General features: G+C 47.6%; 1 protein-coding gene and 1 long non-coding RNA gene across 3 annotated transcripts in view; one reads left to right on the top strand and one right to left on the bottom strand.

The window, feature by feature from the left end:
- LOC119465866 (cytoplasmic polyadenylation element-binding protein 3) overlaps positions 1 to 2,670 on the top strand; it is a 33,702-nt gene extending 31,032 nt beyond the window's left edge. For both annotated transcript variants that reach the window (XM_037726344.2, XM_037726343.2), the window contains exon 9: positions 2,374 to 2,670. The gene's annotated coding sequence lies outside the window, so the exon portion shown is untranslated. The remainder of the gene's footprint in view (positions 1 to 2,373) is intronic.
- LOC125940685 (uncharacterized) overlaps positions 1 to 21,696 on the bottom strand; it is a 48,304-nt gene that overhangs the window by 8,626 nt on the left and 17,982 nt on the right. The window contains exon 2 of the long non-coding RNA XR_007463878.1: positions 7,392 to 7,548. This is a non-coding gene — a long non-coding RNA (uncharacterized LOC125940685). The remainder of the gene's footprint in view (positions 1 to 7,391; positions 7,549 to 21,696) is intronic.

Raw genomic sequence — 21,696 nt, 5'->3', positions numbered from 1 at the left:
TTGTAGCGAATGGTAGTTAATTCGTCCAGACTCAGTGCGTGCGTTGGGTGCGTGCCTTCAGCACCGCAAAGTCGCCGTTCATAATCGCGTCGATAGCGGTCACGGTTTTTTCCGCAGCAGTTGCGGCAAACAGTTGTTTTGTTTTGACTCGGTGCAAAGCTGTCGAGCTTGAAGAGCACTGACTACATCGCGATTATGTTTTCGCCAGCGCACTGGCGAAAACGTAATCGCGCGTGATAGTACAAAGCGTGTCTACATGTTTTGCATACGTGCAGGGCTTGAAAATCGTTGTTTTGGTTATAGTGCGGTACCGCTTATAGTGCAGATATTCACGACTATGGCGACTTACGTTATAAGCGGTCTACACTGTAGTGCAGTTGCGGGAAACGAAATACCGGTTACAGTGCGGCTGCCTGGGAGTACGGAAGTCAGCGGAGACGGCGAACGCTTCCCTCAAACGGGCGCCCCAAGGAGTGCTCGAGGAGAAGGGCACGTGGTGCGAACGAACAGCCAGTGAGGCTGAAACCAGAATCTTGAGTGCGAGTCATGAAATGTCACGGCGCGCATAGCGTGCGAGGGCCACTAAACTGCCACCACTCACTTAACGATAACGGCAGTAAACGAAACTTCAGGGAGCGGGCGGCGCCGGCACCGCACAGCGAAGGGTGCATGCGGAGACCGTGGTAACTGTGGAATATGAGGGAGGAGGGCGGCAGGGAAGCGGATTTCGCCTTGGCAACTCCGCCGCTTCAGTGGCTCCCCTCGCCCTCCCTCGTAGCTCCCTCACTTCTACTGTCACCGTGCGCGCCCGCCGCCGTGCAGGAACCGCTGCTCCAGCCGGCCCGACGCCAGCTCCCCGAAGTTCCATTTTCTGCCGTTATCGGGAAGCAGGCGTTTGCCGGCGTGGGCAGGTTCGTTGGCCGGCCTGGGACAGCGCCACTGCTTCCCTCTGCACCGTAGCCGCAGCGCACAAGGCCATCACGTGACTAGAAAGTAGAGGAAGCATAAAGGAGAAAGAAGGGTTCACTGCCATTTTCTACGCAGTGGCTACGGTAGCGTGGCTGAGACGTTGGCACGTACACGCATGTTCCGGTGCAACGCAGAATTGGAGACCTTGCCATGAGAAAGGGTGAAATTTCCGCCACTTTTCTTTTTTTTTTTTTTTTTTTTGCGTGCGACATTGAGGGGTCTCTCCTAAGCTTTTACTCTATGGCAGGGCCCCGGAGCATTGCCGACCGGAGGCGCCGCCGCGTGAATTATTTTGAATTAACGAGATTCAACTGTAAATTGAATGCAAACGTTCTAGCCGCATTCCTCGACTGTTGCATACTGCGTGGCGGCTCGGTGCACATGTTTTGCATATGTGCGGGCCTCGAAATTTGTTGCTTTGGTTATAGAGCGGATATTTGCGACTCCGGCGACTTACGTTATAAGTGGTCTACACTGTAATCGGCTCTTGCAGAACGATAACAGCACCATGCTCATGGGCTGGACTGCGGCAGCATGCGCCGCCCTGCCATATAGCCACGCCTCCAAGTAAACTTCGCATATAGCCCGCACCCCAACTTTACTGTTAACTTCTTCTGTACCTGCCGTGGTTGCTCAGTGGCTATGGTGTTGGGCTGCTGAGCACGAGGTCGCGGGATCGAATCTCGGCCACGGCGGCTGCATTTCGGTGGGGGCGAAATGCGAAAACACCCGTGTACTTAGATTTAGGTGCACGTTAAAGAACCCCAGGTGGTCCGAATTTCCGGAGTCCCCCACTACGGCGTGCCTCATAATCAGATCGTGGTTTTGGCACGGAAAACCCCATAATTTAATTTTTTAACTTTTTCTGAATTTTTGGTGCGGCTTATACGCACGAAAATACGGCATCTTGTGATGGATGTGTAATTGGTGGCGATATGTTTTTATGTTATGATGATTATTATGATGAGTGGCACATACTCAGTAACACAAGTTGGTGTCGGAGAGTGCCATTGGAGATGGACATACCCATTGGCACATAATGAGTGACACAAATGGGTGTCAAAGAGGTTCATTGAAGCGTGTCACATACCCAGTGTCCCAAGTTGGTATGAATGGAAACAGGTTTGCACATATATGCCGGGAAGTGCGTGAATTATCCTGAGGAATGCTAATCACATTAAAAGCATCGACAGAAGGTGCTGTCAAAGTCTGCACGAAAACACGTGCAGACGCTTCACCCCTGTAGCTTTTATTTCATTGCCACAGAAAGTTGTGTGCTACTGAAGTGCATGGATGCGTCGCCACATTCGAACGGACTTATGTGCTTCCACTTTCAGTCAGCATATGGCCCCCGTTTTCCCTGAGCCAATCTTGCTGACTGGTCCCCATTTTTCTTTCTTGCAGGTGGCACGGGTAAAAAAAAAGAACGCTTCTGTCAGTGCGTGGACACCACTGCAAGTCGGCCATATCCATTGACGTCTGATGATATCACGGCGACGACGACTACACTGATCATTTTGCTCAGGCCTCGCCTCTTCTTGTTTTGTTACCCTATGTCATGGCAGTGTGCATAATTACTGCCCCTTTCTTACTCTCTCAATGAATTTCATTGTGTACAGTATTGTGCCCCATGAATCACGAATAAAGGATGCCAAATAGTTTTTTTTTTTTTTGCATGACATGTTTTGGCACATTTTCCTATATCCTTGTGTCCTGTGCTTTACTTTCATTTGCGCTTGCTGTTTCTTTGGCACGTACAACGTTTTGTCAGGTGGTATATTCTCGTCGAGAATAGACATAATTTCACCACATTAAAGTACATGTGCAGTGGCTCTGCCGGTGTGCCATGATGAAAGTACATGCTAGTTGTCTACACGTTTCTATTGTACTTGGCCTTAACTCAACGTTAAAGGGAATGCCATCGTCACTTCTTACAGTTAACTTTAGGGGGAAGTTTGGGAGTGCACCTGGCTCAACTTGCTCTTTTCGTAGAATCTTTTTCTTGCCTCTGTCATTTGATCTCGAGCAGCCTTGTCATGCTATATAAACATGACAGCTTTTTATCTTTAATTTGGTCTATTCAATTATTCGGTTCTTCTGTATACATACACGGCTTTGACCAAATGTTAGTGTCAAAAGAAGCTAGACATGTTTTTTTTTTTTTTTTCATTATTTTGAAAGCCTTGCAGGCAGCAGACTTTGCACAATGCCGTGCAACATTAGCATCATCAACATGGTGTGGAGTGCATCTAGACAATATTATTTAAATAATGGCTAGAGGCCTCTTTGTGAAATGCATAAGGGGGAGCAGAGAGAATAAACTTTAATCGAAAGAGCACGCGAGCGTAGGTAGCTCCTCCTGCTCTGCAGTGGGTGGTCCCCTCAGTCAAGGAGTCCAGTGGCCTTAGCTGCCCTTCTCGCTCGGTTGACCAGGTTGAGCTGGTCTGTTGAGTCGGAGCTGGACAGCGCTGCCTCCCATTGCCGTGTGGTGGGGTCTGTTATGGATGTGAGCTGTGGTGTGTTTGCTGCAAGCCCAAACCATGTGGTAAAGCGTTGCACATTGATCACAGTGTGGACATTTATAGGAATACAGCGCAGGTTGTATGGCGTGGTAAAGACTCAAATGTGGATATGTGTTTGGAGTTTTCGCTATATTACGGTACATGGGGCTAAGTGTGGCTCACTATCACTTGTGACGCTCCATTGTGCTCCATTGTTACGTGCCTAATGTTAGCATGTGGCTGGGCCCTATCGTCCTTGCTGCATTGGGATGGTAATTTACTTTTTAAGCCCTTTCACGGCCTTCAATGTCCGGTTAGACATTTGCACACACTACCTGCCGTCCAAGTTGTGGCATGACCAGGCATGTGGCCTGATGCATAGGAAAAGGGTTCGTGTGCTTGCAAAAGCCATTTGGGCCTCGTGAGACTTACTGCTGGACGTACCACGTGGCTTGAGGGTGGTGTGTTTGCCACCTCTGCTGTAGTTATTCACAAGCTAGAGATGTGAGTGACGAATAGGCACTGGAGGGCATGTGTGTACGTGCGTTGACAGCAGGCTGCCTTTTCTGGTTCTGTCTGCACTTGTATCCTCTCAATGGACTCGCGTTCCGGCCTTAGTTGCGACTGGTGGTGCGTGACGTGTACTGGAAAGTCCACTATCGGGAAATGCGCCTCGTGGAGTATTCCATTCAACATGGTTCGATCATTTTTCTACTTTATCGGGGCAAAGTGCAGACGCCATACACTGGGAATCCGTGTAAGCGAAGCTTTCGAGTCCACTACACCGTGGCCGACTAAGCGCCGCAGCATCATGCCACTCCTAGCGTACGTGCGTGCTGTCTCCAACTCCACTGCCAGATGCCGTTACCCTCGGCCTTCTTCACTGCGGCGCTCCTCTTGCCCTCCTAACCGCGGGGATACTCTCCACAGTACGGTCCAACCAATGCCAGATATACATACTCTGTTTCAGTAGTTCCGTGCAGCACTGTGGAAGTTACAGGCTTATTTGACGAATCAGCGGTCGGGCGCATCGTAAAAGGTGCCCTTCCGCGTCTGTCTTCTGTCAGCAGCGATCGCTGCAGCGCAGGCGGCAGCAGCATTTACATGGCTGCAACTGCGCAGCGAGATCGGCTGCTGTAATAGCACCAGTAGAAAATTCGTTCCATATTCGCGCTGACACCAAAAACTGTAGCAGTGAATGACTCGTCCAACCATCGGCATTGGAGCACGCTTAAGCTTCACCTGTAATAAGAGTGGAACGCGATATCATTCAGATCCCTGGCTGCTTGTCAGGCTTTTCTTTTTCTTTTTTTCGTATATTCAAATTACAATCCGACGCTATCACGTTTGTAGGTTGTAGTTAAGTCGGACTTTGCGATTTTTTTGACGGATTTTACTTTGAGAAATTCAATTCTTGTTCACTAAACCTTTGCGCCACACCGAGGGCCTGTGTGATTGGGGTGGTTCGGGATGAAGTTCTCTGCCACGGATGTCTCCGACGCCATATGCTTACACCGAAGCCGACGCCAGATTTTCTGCGACATGGGGCCCTTAATGCTATTGCGTTAAAAGGCATGTGTGTGCAAGATATTTCTAGATACAGAGAAGGAGAGTTGCAGAGGGCTGAAAAGGAGCACTCGGCCAGCGTATCGCACGGGTTACGCATGGGTAGTGGCGCCACTTCTTTCTTGATCACGCTTGTAATGTACACATGTATACGGTGCGCTCACTGACATTGGCGAAACTGCGCCGTTATTAAAAAAGGCCGCCGCCGCAAAGAGTAATAAAAACACGTAAAAAAATGCTCGGATTGACGCCACATTTCTGAGGGAGGCCTATAAACAAAGTAAATTAGTGCTTAGAAAAGAAAATTTGGTGCATTTTGTGGGGATTCCCGACTCTCACGTGTCCCCTGATGTTTTCCCCGCATGGCTCCCGTCTCCTGTAATCCGGCTTCGCCGCATGGCTTTACGGCGGCAGCGGTCGGTGTGGTTGCGACGTATTACGAGAGATGGTGCTAGTGTTGCGCGGCTAACACCACCTAACGGTGGGGTTCATAATCATCATCAGCCTATATTTATGTGCACTGCGTGCCGAAGGCCTCTCTCAGTGATCTCTAATTACCACTGTCTTGCGCTAGCCGATTCCAACTTGCGCCTGCAAATTTCCTAACTTCATCACCCCACCTAGTTTTCTGCCATCCTCGAGTGCGCTTCCCTTTTCTTGGTATCCGTTCTGTAACTCTAATCGTCTGCCGGTTATCCATCCTACACATTACATGACCTGCCCAGCTCCATTTTTTCTTCCTAATGTCATCTAGAATATCGGCTATCCCCGTTTACTCCGATCCACACCGCTATCTTCCTGTCTCTTAGCGTTAGGTCTAACATTTTTCGTTCCATCGCTCTTTGTGCGGTCGTTAACTTGTTTTCGAGCTTCTTTGACGAATAGCCAAGTTTCTGCCCCATATGTTATCAGCGGTAGAATGCAATGATTGTACACTTTCTTTTCAACAACAGTGTCATGCTCCCAGACAGGATTTGGCAATGCCTGTCGTATGCACTCCAACCCAATTTTATCCTCCTGTAAATTTCTTTCTCATGATCAGGGTCCCCTGTGAGTAACTGACCTAGATAAACATACTCTTTTACAGGCTTCAGAGGCTGACTGGCGTTCCTGAATTCTTGTTTCCTTGGCAGGCTATTGAACATTATGCTTGTCTCCTGCATATTAATCTTCCCAATATTCTAGTAATACATAGGGCTTCATAAAAAATAGATGGGGTTGGGTGGGCCAACTTGAATTTGGGAGTGGGTCAACCTAACATTGGAGGTGGGCCAACCTAAATTTGGGGGTGATTTGAGGGTAGGGCAACCAAAATTTGGGTGAGGGCCAACTTGAATTTTGGAAGGGGTCAACCTAAGTTTAGGGGTGACATGGGGGTGGGCCAGCCTGATTTTGGGGTTCATATGTGGGGGGGCCAACCTGAATTCGGGGGTGATAGGCGGGTGGCCATCCTAAATTAAGGGGTGATATGGGGTGGGCCAACCTGAATTTGATGGTAGGCCAACGTGGAATTTGGGGTGAGTCAACCCAAACGTGGGGGTTGGGGTGGGTTAGCAGGGAAACAAAAGCACTAACTAGGCTAAACATAGGTTCTTTCGAGTCGAGCCAAATGAATGCTACACATTAGGAGACAATTCTCTGAATTTCTGGTAGCTTGTACAATAATTTCTTTATAGCAATACATTTTAAGCAACGGACAGGTTTCTTCATTGGGTAGGCATAGAAATGCCTTACGCATTTGAAACGCTGTAACACTAGCATAAAATGCAAAATGGTACTCTCTGACAGCGCGAGAAAATTCTTTGGGCGCTCAAGTCATGTACAACACAAGCTCACTGCGCATGCCGCTCATCACCATATATTGTCGAAATCGCACATGCCTCACGATTCAAGTTAACGCATCATCTATCCCATGCGCAACAATATTGTCACGACAATAACTCCAGCGCTGCGAAAAGATAACAAAAGTTACTTTTGCTATGAGACGTGAAGCAGAAAAGGTGTGATTCGGGGAATGCAGAAGAATTTTGGAGAATTGCGCGCAATGTTCACAGGTCATCATAAAATGCAAATCTCTTGCATTGTACGTTTTGCAAAAAAAAATTAAAACAGCAGGAACAAGTTTCAGAATACGCTTGGAAACTGTGTCGCAGAATATTTGCATGGAGAAAACGGGGCATACCTTCTGCACGGTCCCGCCAAAACAAAGTGCTCGTCGCTTTCTGAGTTGAAAAGTTTTTGCGCTACTCCTTAAAATACGCAAAACAGTTCTTGAGATCACATAGCCAAATTGTACGGCGTTCTATGCATTATGTATTATACGTAATAAAAAAGCGCTATTTCTTCTTTAGGCACAATAGTTCAATACTTGGTCGCACTACGGTTAAGCACGGTGGGTCGTCGAGGTTGGTTCGAGAAAAGTGAAGTTGGTGACCAGTCGATGATGCGGCTGGCATTTGAAGGCTTGCCTGAACGCTGCTACAGCAGGCATAGCCAAATTGCAGATGGCTCTCTGCAGAAAAGACGATGACAGGCAGACATTAAAAATAAAAAAACAACAGCGGTTATACGCAAACTGCCAAGCGTCCGGAATTTTTTAGAAACTTTACGAATTTGGGCCAATTTTGCGATCTTAGGAATGTTGTGTCATGTTTTACGATAAATAAATTCTTTCCGCCAACAAGTTGCGCTCGTCGGTCGCCGAACCTGTACACCACATAACAGGTAGCGTTGCTTAATACCGTTTGAATTATTTTTAATCAAGAGGGTACTTCCTTGAATCAAGTTCTTACAGATAAGTTTTCGAAGTAGGCGAAATTGGCAGCATCAATGTCGCTGAGAAAGTTGCCGTACTCTTAGAACGCGTTACTTGCCAAATCATCTTTGATAAAATGCGTATGCATCCCTGAAAATGTCTTTTCTCAGGGCGGGTTTTAAAAAGGCGCATGCTACCCTCCCCTCCTCCTCTCCCCATGGCTGTTTATTTCCGCGGGATTTTACGAATTTCAAAATTCGCAAGTTTGCAAGTATGGTTATACGAGGCGTGCTGCTTAAATGTACCAATTAGTGTTGCCAGCTTTCGAGTGGACGAATTCGTGACGGGTGGAAGGCCGCCAGTCTGTACGCGGAACAAAGTTGAAGAACTTCATCTTTTAGTCCTACCGTGTAGCGACTTGCAACAAGAAAGGTGCAGTATATATATTTACCTATCTAGCACGGCTATCAAATAATGATTGAGGTACTGTGAACGGTTAGGGCCTACAAAACTAAAACAGCACTAACAACGAAACCGTCTTTATGTTTATCACAATGGAACAGGAAAAAAGGTGCAACTGGGCTGTCAGGCATTATAAACGAAAAATATGGTCTGTTTATTGTCATGCAAGAAAAAAATCCATGGACACCTAAGCACTTAGTTGTGAATTCGAAAGCATTAATGTCCAATTGAACGCTACTGAGCGGTCCTTCGAGTTATAAGCGCGTTGATAGCCTAGATATAGCAGAAGGCCGGTGCACTTCGATTCGTGACGTCATGCTACCCTGCCCGACTGCAGTAGAATCCAACGGGGACGCTCCTGAGTAAGCGGCGGTGATTTTGACCTCACCGCTTTCGTCACACCGAGCTTGAAAATGTAAATTTCGGTCCAGGTAGCATGACGTCATAAAACAGAGTGCACAGGCCTGCTATCTTGGAGGCGTTCGTTTAGCCCAGTCGGTAAGACGCTTGGCCTCTGAGCTTGGGGTCGTAGGTTCGAAACCCACTACCGCCAACGTTCTTCCTTTCGCATTTACAGTTTCTTTACACATTAATTTCTTTATAGGGGTTAGCCAGACGAAGTTAAAACGCAGGCGACAGTTCGCGCGGGCAAGGAACGCGCGGATGACAGGCTTCCGAGAGCGAGAGCCAGGGTGACGTGGCGTCGCGGCGATGCCCTTTCCCTTCACGCAACGCTTCTCTTCTTCTTTCTTGGGTTTTACGAGCCAAAACTAGTTCTGATTATGAGGCACGCCGTAGTGGAGGGCTCCGGATTAATTTTGACCTCCTGGTGTTCTTTAACGTGCACTACAACGCAAGCACACGGGCGTTTTTTGCATTTCGCCTCAATCGAAATGTGGCCGCCGCGGCCGGGATGCGATCCCGCGATCTCGATCTCAGGCAACAACTTAGCTGGCTGAGCCACCGTGGCGGGTTTCACGCAACACCTGGCGCGGAAGCAGATGCCCCCTTTCGCTCGCTCTGCTCCGTCGAGGTGCGTACGTGACGTTGCGTCGTAGCCAATGGCAATTTAGGTGCCATTTAACTGCTACAGACGCCGGCTTTATCGCTCAATGGGTCATTTGATGCTTTCGCATCAAAAAGCAAAAGTCAGGACAATTGGGTGGTCCCGAGCGCGTCAAGTATGAACACAGGACATTTACTCAAACGTCGGGACTGTCTCGTTGGATTCGGGATGGTTGGCAATTCTAGTACTAGTACACCTGCGGAATATCGGTCCGTATCTCCGCCGCTAAGGTTATAGGATGCATTTTTAGCTCGCGAGACCTGAAGTTTACAAGGAGCATCGTTAAAAAAAAATATTGGCCGCCATCCCGCCTTGTGAACGCGAATGTCCAGCGAAGCTGTATCACCACACATGGTCGAGCATTGTATTCACGCTCTTCTTCTTGTGTCTAATTTTCGTGGTCTACCCATGGCAGTCTTAGAATGAAATGAATCAGTTGCTAGACGGGTCTCCCTTTTATATATGACAGCGTGGTGGCGTCACTATATATATATATGTGTGTGAGTGTGTGTGTGTGTGTGTGTGTGTGAACGAGAAGAAAGGGAACCGAGGGGCCCGATTTTTATTAATCCTATCAGAAGCAGCCAATAAACAATGACACCAAGGACAACATAGGGGAAATTAGTCGTACTACTAAGTACGAGTAATTTCCCCTATGTTGTCCTTGGTGTCATTGTTTGTTGGCTTCTGATTATATATATATATATATATACTGTATGCTTGATTGCACAGATATGCCGTTTGCCTTCAATTGTTAACCTAGCGTTTTGTGTTTACGCCACGAAATTTTCTGACCAACGAAATTTTCCGACCAATACTCGGCGTCCATGGCGGGAAAGAGCGTGCCGCAGCGCGGGAATATCTTTTTTAGGCGCGCTCCTCGTCTCCTGCCAGATGCCGCTCACTGATTGGACGCTGGAGTGGCGGCGCGGCGAGCGGGATCCTTCCTCTTGTGGGGCGGTGCCGGTATCAGCCGGGCGTGTTAGAAGCGATTTTAATGAACTTCTATTAATTCGATTAATTCATGAGTATTCTTGCATTTCATATTATTCTGAATCTAGTTAGTTTAATTTTACCCAGTTTTGCACTGGTATTGACATGTTTTGGCCCTGTGTTGCGTTTGTGTTTTGCACTTGTATCAGTGAACAGTATTTTACTAAATTCCTTTCAAGTTTGACAAAGTTCAAGAGTCAGACCCTTTGGTTCATCATCTGCATCATCTTCATCATCAGCCTATTTTTAAGTCCACTGCAAGGCGAAGGCTCTCTCTCAGCGATCTCTAATTACCGCTGTCTTGCGCTAGCCGATTCCAACTTGCGCCTGCAAATTTCCTTTGGTTACTCCTGGACAAATATGGTTAAAAAACTTTAATTATGGGGTTTCACGTGCGAAAACCACATCTGATTATGAGGCACGCGTAGTGGGGGCTCCGGATTAATTTGGACTACCTGGGGTGCTTTAACGTGCACCTAAATTTAAGTACACGGGTGTTTACTTAGATTTAGGTGCACGTTAAAGAAACCAGGTGGTTCGCTTCCTCTTCCTAACTTCTGCTAATGCTAACGCAGTGAACAGCCACGCTGCCAGGCTCACCGGTAAAAGTCTTCGCACGGGTGCACGCTGTGGTCCCGCGAGTGTTCCAGGTCCTCGTCCAGCGTGAATTGGTCCCGCTGCCACGGGTCGAGTCGCGTCAGCAGCAGCGCTGGCGTGGCTAGCAGCGTGGTCGTCGTGACGAGGACAGCGAGCAGCGCGAAGCGCGAAGCAAGAGTAGCGCGCGCAGGATGCCCCATGGGAAGCGTCCTTGACAGTAGGAGCGCAGGCTCGGACGGTTGGCGGTGCCTGGACGGGCGCGGGACAGGGTCGAGGACACGGAGGCAGCCGCACGGGGCTCTGGCCGCGTCGCATGCCGAGGTCCTTGGCTTGAACGACGAGTGCTCGTGGTTAATCACGTGTCTCTTTTCAGGAGCGTCGCTTCCTACGCGTCGTGAGGGTTTAAATCGGACGCAGTTAAGAAAGGCCCGCAATGAGCATGCAACAGCCAGTCTTCTTCTTCTCTTCATTTCTCCATATAGAGCCGGCTTATATAGCCATTCTTCTTATTGGTGATTAAACTGGAGACGATTCAGTCACAAAGTCCGTCTAATTTAACAATGAAGTTAGTTACCGCTGCAGAAAAATGTGTCAGTCTATGGCCACATTCAATATTCTTCACACTCCGTCTTCTAAAGCCGTACTTCACCCTCGCTCTACGTGGCTGATTGTGTGAATTACGTGTTATTTGGTGAAAATTTTAAGAAATAAATTACAGATAATCAGAAAATCTTTAGCCTACAAAAAACACGAAAAAAAAAACAAAGCAAATCAAAACAAAACAAAAGAAAGCAAGCTGTGAAAGCATTGAGGCGTCAAAGTATATGCGTGTTATTCGGTCATCTTGTTTTTTGGCAAATGCGTCTTCAGACGGGTTTTATCGTCGAGGTGCTCTTTATCGTGATACTCAATATAAAGATTGATTTCCGGCGTTATATTCTTTAGATGTTACAATCGGCAGGTGGATGATTGCCTTTGTTGATAGTTTCAAGTGACGTCAACCACCCCCTGCCTTTAGAACCACCTGAAGCTTTACATTTGCCGCACTGAACCGATTTGCCCAGCCTTTGCTTCGTGTGATGATGACGCTGGAAACGACGGTGGTGGTGGTGGCTTCGGCGGCCGCAGAAACGAATATTTAAAATCCGCCTGCATTTTGGCCATTCTCTTTGATTGAGTGGGTGCCAAAGCCTTTGAGGTCATCATCGTCATCATCAAATAGCGAACGTGGATGGTAATAGAAAACGGAAATTCGATGACTCGTTTTCGCCACCCAGTGATTATAGCTCTCGAGGCACTTCCGGTTTCAATCCAGCCTTTTACAGTGAAGCTGTCTATGACTAGGATCTGGGATTTTATGGCGTCCGCGCGGGAAAACACTCCCCTAAAAAGCGAGAGTGAAAGCAACAACAAAAGCAAACGCATATCACCGCTCGCGTCGGAGCTCGGTTTAACGGCTGTCTAAAAGGATGTGCCTCTGTGAATCTATGACATAGGGCATGACGTAGTGTGAGCCTGATAAGGTGACCAAGGGGAAAAGGTTTTCTCTCTTTCTATTTATCTTTCTTTCTTTCTTTCTTTCTTTCTTTCTTTCTTTCTTTCTTTCTTTCTTTCTTTCTTTCTTTCTTTCTTGTCCCTTGTTCATACGCGCATAACCGTGGCTCATACCCGCATATCCAATGCGGGTATGCGCCACACGTGACATTTTGCGTGACTACGCCGCCACCGAAATCTGGAATGCAATACAAGCTTCGCTTGAATATCAAGCACCTTCCGCTGCCACAGACGAGGGCCAGTTGTCCCGCTTTCTTTCCTTGACCGCCGTCGGCAGCCGACTCAGGTGACGGACGAGAAGTGTCCTTGCGCACGTGTGTAGGATTACCCCGGTGTGTACCGACTCGTGCAACAACGAAGATCGCTAGCGACCATCCTGTTTCTACGGACGTCGGAGCTGACAACCTCAGAGCGCGCATTCGAGATCTCTGTCGATTCTCGAATCACTAAATTGCTGCTTTGCCGGCGCAGAGACCTCCAGCCAGTAGCGCACCTAGGATCTCTGCCGGGAGGGGGGCAGCAAGCACTTTGCATAATATGCAATTTCATTGCTTTAGCCAGAGGAATCCAACAGCAAATAAAATGCCTAATAATTATACTAATAATGACACCAAGGATGCTGCCGATGTTTATTTGTTCAGCGTTTTACTCAAGGTAATTTAAGAGTGAATGAATGAAATACAAGACAGTGATAGAGTGTTTTTGATAATCAGGAAAATTCGACCTCAAGCCACCTCCTGAATTGTAATGACAATGTGAACAGCGCGCTGAATGTACATGTTGGACTGGTTGGGCTGGACACGTGGGGGGGGGTTACAACACTTGAAACTCCCTCCCCCCGTCGGTGCGCCACTGCCTCCAGCCACGTTTTGAGAACTTTTTACAACTCTTCAAAACTATGTTCTGTCGGATTTTAGGCCAGCAGCAATAACTGTCACACATTTCGCGCCTAAAAAAGAAAAAGAAAAAAAAAAGCCACAGCTACGTCTTACAATTCCTGGAGTTGCGAGAACGACGAGTCATGCAGTGGCGCTACTAGAGTTCTCATGGTTATTATTGAGCCAGACATATGGACAAAGAGCGTATATCTACACTGATTGACTGGTGCAGGCACAAGCCCAACAGGCGTTGTCATGCCTGTCTTGTCAGAATTAAGTTTGAAGTGTCCCATATAATGCAGTCACAACAGAACTTGCCGCTCTTCATGTTATTCATAATTACATCGCGTAAGTACAACCACGAAAGTGGGCAGTTTTTCGTGACTCCAAGGTACCTTTTCTGTGTTAGCAGTCAAATTTGCGATGCAACACCCGTGATCAATTTGCATCACAGATAAGAGACGTTCTCCACCAAGCCGTCTCTAAAGGACGGGACATAATCTTCCAGTGGCTGCTGGGGCACTGTGGCATAGTCGGTAACGACCTTGCTAATGACGCCACCGGTCTGCCCATAAACGATCCAGGACAGTTTCCATACTCCTTGTAAAGAACAGACGCTGCGAGGGGTCTTTGTGCGGCTGCTCACGCCGAGACGCAAACGTCGTATAACAATGCGAGTATCTCGAACTATCGTATCCACACACCTGGCCCTTCATAGAAGCTGAAAATTCCATCACACGTCTTTCGCTGTGATGCCACGTGCACAGTGGCGCCTCTGGTTAGGAGTGGCTTTTCAGAAAAGCCTTCTATTTCCTTACTGAAACGTCAGGCATATCCTGCGACTCGTGCAACTGTTAAGAGACAATGAAACATGCGTTTTAAAGCGATAACTTTCTTTGACTCTTCCCCGGACTTTGCTGTTTGTTAGTTTCTGACAGTTTACTGCCAACTTCGGAGAGTGGGTGTCAATATGTTCTAAGCTCCGAAACAAAGTAGCAGCGAGCGGGCCCATAAACCCTTGGATAGTGATTAGGTACGCCTAGCTTAGTTCTGCTTAACAAAAAAGTTAACTTGCCTTCATAAAACCTGAATATATATTGTCGACTCTAAAGCGCGACGATCAGCTAATGGAAAAATGAATAATATTTAAAGAATTTCTTGATTTATTTTATTTTTTCCGAATTTCCCAGTGAGTATGTGTGTCACTGGATGTTTGCCCGTTCTTGGCCAATCCTCTAGAATGGGCATCTCACGCTACAATTCCAACATGAAACTTAAAACACCAAACCAAACCAAGCCGAACCAAACCTTTCTTTGTATAGCATCACATAATCATCACCAATAAATTAAGATTCGGTTCACATTCATTCCAACATGTGCGTTGGATATGCAGTCAAAATAAGCTGGGCCGGATTGAAGAGTTCACAGGGAGATGCCTTCGTCCTGCAGTGGACATAAATATAGGCTGATGATGGTGATGATGATATTGTAAGCACTATTTGTATATATTTGTGTATTTGTATGTATTGTATATTCGTATAATTATATTTGTATGTGTGTGTGCGTGTGCGTGTGTGCGTGTGCGTGTGTGCGTGTGCGTGTGTGGTGTGGTGTGGTGTGGTGTGGTGTGGTGTGTGTGTGTGTGTGTGTGTGTGTGTGTGTGTGTGTGTGTGTGTGTGTGTGTGTGTGGCTTCAGTGACCCAGTGCAGGCGTGACGGTCAGTCACACGTATTCCCACGAATAGTATCTCCCTCCCCCTCCTTTTTTCTTCTCGCTGCTAATTCCTTAACCTCCTACCCTTCCCTGCGTAGGGTAGCAAACCGGGCCCGCGTGTGGTTGAACTCCGCATACCTTTTCCTTCTCTCCTCCCTCTCCTTCTTGGAAGCAAATTGTTATTTTTGCCTTCTAGTAATTGAGACAGCAGGTGTGCAGAAGTACATTTGTCCTCTTTTCAATGTTCTTTGAGGATCCCTATGCCGAAGGCCGTCTACCTTTACGTCATAATCTTTTTACGGTTCCTGAACCACGACACCACTTGTCGGCTGCTATAGTCTTCTCAAGTACCTTCGTGCGCTCTTTCGTCACCAGTGATGCAGGCACGTTCTAGAAGCCAGTTAACCGCGAAAGTACTTTCCTGATGCTTAAAATTTTTTGCAATAGCGAACAGGACTGGTACGAGGCCATCTCATGTACCGAACTCAACATCCAGTCCACGGCCGTCCAGAGGGCCCGTGAAAGAGCGGAGAGAGAGGCTTGGCCTTCCGATTCCGACATGGGAGCAGCCAGCGGCGAGCCGGAGACCCGTCGTCTAGTCCCTCGGGACCTCAATAATATTCATTGTCTGTCCGTCTGTCAGCTTGTGGCTCGGGAATCCGAGGGCTTTTGTCGAATTTGCACGCATCGTGACGACGTCTTAATAATCCATGCATACTTCGTTATGTCGTCGAACTGATTGCTACCCGCCGCGGTGGCTCAGTCAGCTAAGGCGTTGCGCTGCTGAGAACGAGATCGCGGGATCGAATCCCCGCAGCGGCGGCCGCATTTCGGTGAAGGCGAAAACGCCCGTGTGCTTGCGTTGTAGTGCACGTTAAAGAACCCCAGGTAGTCAAAATCAATCCGGAGCCCTCCAGTGCGGCGGGCATAGAGTTTCTAAATAAATAGTAATATGAAACTCTATGGCGGCGGGCCTCTTAATCAGAACTGCTTTTGGCACGTAAAAACCCCAGAAAGAATAAGAGCTGATTGCTTTTTAGATCACAGCTCTTAAGGGGTCTGGCGCACACGGAGGCAGGCGTAGGAGGCAGACCAAGCGAAATCCCAACGTGCGCATTGCCACTCTTTTCACGTGTTGCGGATGATTTTCTCAGTATATATCCCTGGCAGTTTGAAGTTCAGCTCTGTTTTGAGTATTTTACCGTCTCAACCACCTAGTTCTCTAGAGACTGTATTTTTTCTTTTCTATATTCAGTAGTTATGTTCAATCATCTATTTTTCAAAAGAAATCATTCGTGGGTTCACACACAATTGATTGTCCCTGAACTTGTAGGTTATCGTAAGTGGTAGAGTTTAATTATGGTTGAATTGCTTTACTTTTTTTTTTTTCACATTGTGTTGCGGTGATCCAGCTATTGATCTGGAAATTGTCGCGTTTGTACGCCTACTCTGCAGTGCGATGACCTTCGTGTAATATTTACTAGTATCTTGGCATGTCTACTTTTTCCTGTTTTTATTTTTCATTTCAGTTGTACTTTTTGTATTGACTGTACTGATGTTTCACGCCATTGCGTTGTGCGAATAAAAGCTTTTGCTACGTTGATGTAACCGTAGTTTCCTCCCTTACCCAATGCCTTCCTGATGGTCTGTAAAGTATTCTCAAATAACTATAGTTTCTGAAGATAAATAAAATAAACATGCCATAAGCAGATACGCGTGAAAGTGACTAGTATATTTGTGTTCGGTGTAATAACATTTGAATCATATTATTTCTACCTGGTCTCCAGCTTGCGACGACACGTTTACAGCATTGCGCTGTCTGCTCACATCACTGCTCCTTTCCAGATTCCGCGCACCACTTCATACTTATTGTGGCCCCACAGTGCTCTGTGTTTCATTATTGCTGTATTCCGATTCCCCTTCGTTTTCAGATTATCTTGGTGGGTGCTTGAGTAAGTCTTTCCTTCGTTTACGTATACGCCGAGGTACTTATATTAATTGACTATGGGTATGACTTGGCGTTGAATTCACGCCACGTAATTAGCCGTCTCTTAATTCTATCAAGATCATACTTACCGATTTCTCTGGGCTAAACCTAAGGACTAGATTTGTCGCTGCGTGCCGCAGATATTCGCAAGTGTCTGGAAATCTCTCGTATTGTCCGCTATTAGTACTACGTCGTCTGCGTACATCTTTCCAGGGACGTTCTGTTGTACCATTTGTCCATTACGCATGTAGGATAAATTGAACTCTAATTCACTGTTTTCCAGTCGTCTTTCTATGCCCTTCAGATAAAGCGCGAAAAACAATGGAGACAGAGAACAACCTTGCTACAGTCCTTGGTGAATTCCCAACACTTCATTACCTTTTCGACCTTCCCATACAACTTGTACTCGGTTGTCAGCAGCTCCACGAAATCGCCATCTATGCCTTCGTGCTTAAGAATATCCCATACCGATTCCCTGTGTACGTTGTTATCGGCTACTTTAATATCTAGAAATGCTATCGATAAAGGTCTATTCTCAGCTACTGAAATCTTTATGCACTGAATTAGTGCAAACATATTATCCTCTAAGCGTCTGCCTGGCCTGAACTTACTCTGCAGTTCCCCCAGTGCATCATTTTTCTCCACCCACTTCCACAGTTGTAATTTTATGGCTCGCATTGCTATTCTATATATCACCGACGTTACTGTAACTGGCCTGTACGAGCTCGTCTTATCCTTATCTCTTTTGCCTTTGAATATGAGGTTCATCTTGCTTTCGCGCCATCCAACCGGAATTTTCTTCGTTCTAACCACTTGCTCTATGGCATTAGTCAGCAGTGCCTTGCTTTTTGGACCGAGGTTTTTCATTGGCTACGTCGGTGAAAGATACACAGGTGCAGCGACACCTGGAGGCGTAGCTACATATTGTTCAGGCGTACCGAGCATGCGCTGCCAGAAAGAGAACTTCGCTTTCCGTATCATGTCGCCATCACAGGCAAGTTAGCCTTCCGTTTGTGTACTGAAAGCCAGCGGTTTCATTAACTTCAACCCAATGAGGTGCAGCGGTGTCAATAAAACATTTACGTCAGGTAAAAACAATTTAGCCCCTATCGTTACGCCCAAAAGTTCACGAAAGAAATAAAGTCCTTCTTCCTCAAGGGAGCACTGTGTGCTGGTGCTGATACAGTTCATTCGGCTGATGGCGTGGAATTTGTCAGCCGCCTGCATGCAACATCTGTCTTCGCTGACACGACCATGTGTTTGTGTGAGCGAAGTTCGCTTTACTAGGACGTTGGCCTTGCGCGCCTGGACAGTGCAGCAGATGAAACGAAACAGCGCCAGCTGCGCCTCCAAGCCTGACTGCGCCTGCGCAGCTGCGATTCCGTGCGCAAGCGCGCTGGCTGCACTGGCGCTCCGTGAAACGCGGCCACGCATTCGCGTGCTCACCAGCTTGTACATTAGCGATCTTGCTGCCCATCTCTTCTTCCATCTGCTTACCTTTCGTGCAAAAAACACTGACTGCTTTAAACAAGCAGTTGAAGAATCAACCCTGATTCTTTCAATACTACCTATACAAAACGCAAAACTTACGTCTTGAAGAAATGTATACAGATGTTCTCAAGGTATAATGGACGTTTCTAGTTCATAGTTGAACTAACTGCCACGGCTGCTCGGCGATCTCCCAGCAGGGGCGTCTGCGAAAGCAGGCGTTTGGTGTGTTGCGACACCACGGACCCGAGCACATGGGGGTTGGACCCTCCCACGTTTATCCGTGCGTGGCTTAGCCGTGTCCGGGGAAAAGGGGATCCTGGGGGTTGAGCCGAAGCCGGGTGTTTGGACCTTTAAGGCCCCTCGGCGGAGGCAACACACCCCTTTGGCCTCTGCTTCACGTAGACGGCACCCCCGGACTGACCCGCCCGGGGGAAACCGGTAGTCGTCTTTTCCTATCTCTCTCTACCATCATCTTCGTCTTTCCCTTCCACTTTTAATCTGTCCTGTCCTCTCATCTTTTCCATTCACTTCGAGTTTTCCTGGCGGCAAGGGTTAACCTGGTGTGGCTGTCCTACCTTGGGTATACCATATTGGGTTATAGCAACGGCATACTGCTGGCGCTGTGCAGACTTGTCTTATGTTCTGCCACGTCCCCTTGTTGGGCTCCGCGGTGGGTGGCAGACGCCGTTGCCGAACATGTAGTTTCTTTCCATGGGATCCCCGAACCCTTTCTCAACTGATCGTGCCTCGAAAAGGGTACGCACCGATGCAACATCACTATTCTTGCCCAAAAACAGCGAACGTTTCCCGAAATTCCACGTCCTCCACTGCGAACAATCATCTACAAAAGCTAGAACAATTTCACCATTTCTTGTGGCCAAGTGCCTAAGAGAAACCATTGGAACTGGTTATAAGGTAACAAAGATGGCAAGTGGAGATTTGCTCCTGGAACTAAAAGACAAGGAACAATACAACAGACTAGCACACCTCGTAGCCTTTGGTAATATCCCTGTTTCTGTGAGCGCGCATCGAACTATGAACACAGTCAAAGGCGTAGTATCAGATGAAGACTTAATGACATTGAATGAAGAAGAACTCCTGGATGGATGGAATGACCAAGGCGTAATCCACGTGCAGCGCATCACAATCAGAAGGAATGACAACGAAATCCCAACAAAGCATTTAATACTCACTTTCAGTTCAACCACATTACCCGAGACACTTGAAACCGGCTATGTAAAACTTCATGTTCGACCTTATATCCCAAACCCGCGACGTTGCTTCAAATGCCAAAGATTTGGTCACGCATCCCAAAGCTGCCGAGGGCAGCTTATGTGCGCAAAGTGCGGCACAACTGGTCACTCTTCTGACGATTGCAATAATGACGAGGTACATTGTGCGAACTGCGACGGCAGTCACCCGGCATACTCCAGAGCTTGCCCAGCCTGGAAGAAAGAAAAAGAAATAATTACTGTAAAAGTGAAGGAGAATATCACATTCCGCGAAGCACGTCAACGTATCTCCTCGTTGTTCTTGCTTAAAACATCTTTCGCCGAAGTGGTGCAACGGGGGGCGGCACCACAACGGCCTCTGGCGGTAGCCCGGACCACGCCTAGCGTGCCGAGGCTAACGCCACCCGCCCCTAAGGTGGGAGCAGCCAACGCTGCCCTGCCATCTCTCAAAATGTCCACACCAGTGGCCTCTACAAGCTCCGGCAGCAGCCAGGGCACCGCAGAGGCCACAGGGGTCCTTTCGACCTCCGGCCCGGTGGGGACAAAGACTTCGTCGCTCGAGGTGAAGTCTACGCGACGCACACATCGCTCTCTGGAGCGGGTGTCCAGTGCCTCGCAAGAGGCTATGGACACCAGTCCAAGCCAAACGGCGCAGGTAGCGTCGAAGGAGCGGCGAGGTTCTCTCGACCGCTCCAAAAAAGACAAAACACCAATTACAGGGCCTGACAAAGGCCTTGTAAAGTAAAGGCACTCTCCTCCCTTTTGAGACACACAGCGCCTTTTATTTTCCTCCAACATGAACACAATAATGCAGTGGAATGTTAGAGGACTAATCCACAACCTAGACGACATCCAAGAACTTATCAATAAATTTAATCCAAAGGTGCTGTGTGTTCAAGAAACACACCTAAACTCCAGAAACACCAACTTCCTACGTCAGAATATTGTTTTCCGAAGAGATCGCGAGGATTCTGCCGCATCATCTGGTGGTGTGGCCATCATACTCGAGAGAAGTGTAGCCTGTCAGCAACTTCCACTCAAAACGGCACTAGAGGCGGTAGCCGTTCGTGCTGTACTTCTGGGTAAGCTCATAACCATTTGCTCGCTCTACATACCCCCACACCATTCTTTACACAAGCATGAATTTCAGTCATTTATAGATGAATTACCAGAACCCTACCTTGTTCTTGGCGATTTCAATGCACACAGCAGCTTGTGGGGCGACACACGTATCGATGCGCGAGGACGCCTAATTGAACAATTTCTTTTCTCCTCTGGTGCGTGTCTCCTGAATAAGAAGGAACCCACCTACTACAATCTCGCAAACAAAACTTTTTCTTCCATTGATCTCAGTATAGTTTCCCCGTCTATATTTGCTGAACTTAAATGGGAAGTTATAAAAAATCCTTACGGGAGTGACCACTTCCCGATACTGCTGAAATCACCACTACAAAACGAACCTCTACCACAGGCACCCCGCTGGAAGTTGGATATGGCAGATTGGGAGAAGTTCAAAAGTCTTACAAGTGGTATCTCGTGGCCTGACATATCTTTGCTGGGAATTGATGCTGCGGTTGAGTATCTTGCATCTTTCATAATCAATGCCGCTACTGAATGTATACCAGAAATTAATGGTGCGACCTGCAAACGCCGTGTCCCATGGTGGAACGAGGAATGTCGGAACGCTCGTAGGAAACAGAACAAAGCGTGGGGGTTGCTACGCGACTCCCCAACTGCGGAAAATCTTGTTAATTTTAAGAAAATTAAATCGGAGGGCAGAAGAACGCGCCGACACGCCAGGAGAGAAAGTTGGAAAAAGTTTTTATCAGACATAAACTCATATACAGACGAGGGCAGAGTCTGGAAGAAAGTTAACAAGATAAAAGGGCTACAAACTATTCACTCCCGTTGGTACAAACAACAAGGCAACAG

This window comes from Dermacentor silvarum, chromosome 10, assembly GCF_013339745.2.
Source record: "Dermacentor silvarum isolate Dsil-2018 chromosome 10, BIME_Dsil_1.4, whole genome shotgun sequence".
NCBI lineage: Eukaryota > Metazoa > Arthropoda > Arachnida > Ixodida > Ixodidae > Dermacentor > Dermacentor silvarum.
Note: the sequence above shows the minus strand (reverse complement) of the source record. Positions and strands in the feature narration are given on the sequence as shown.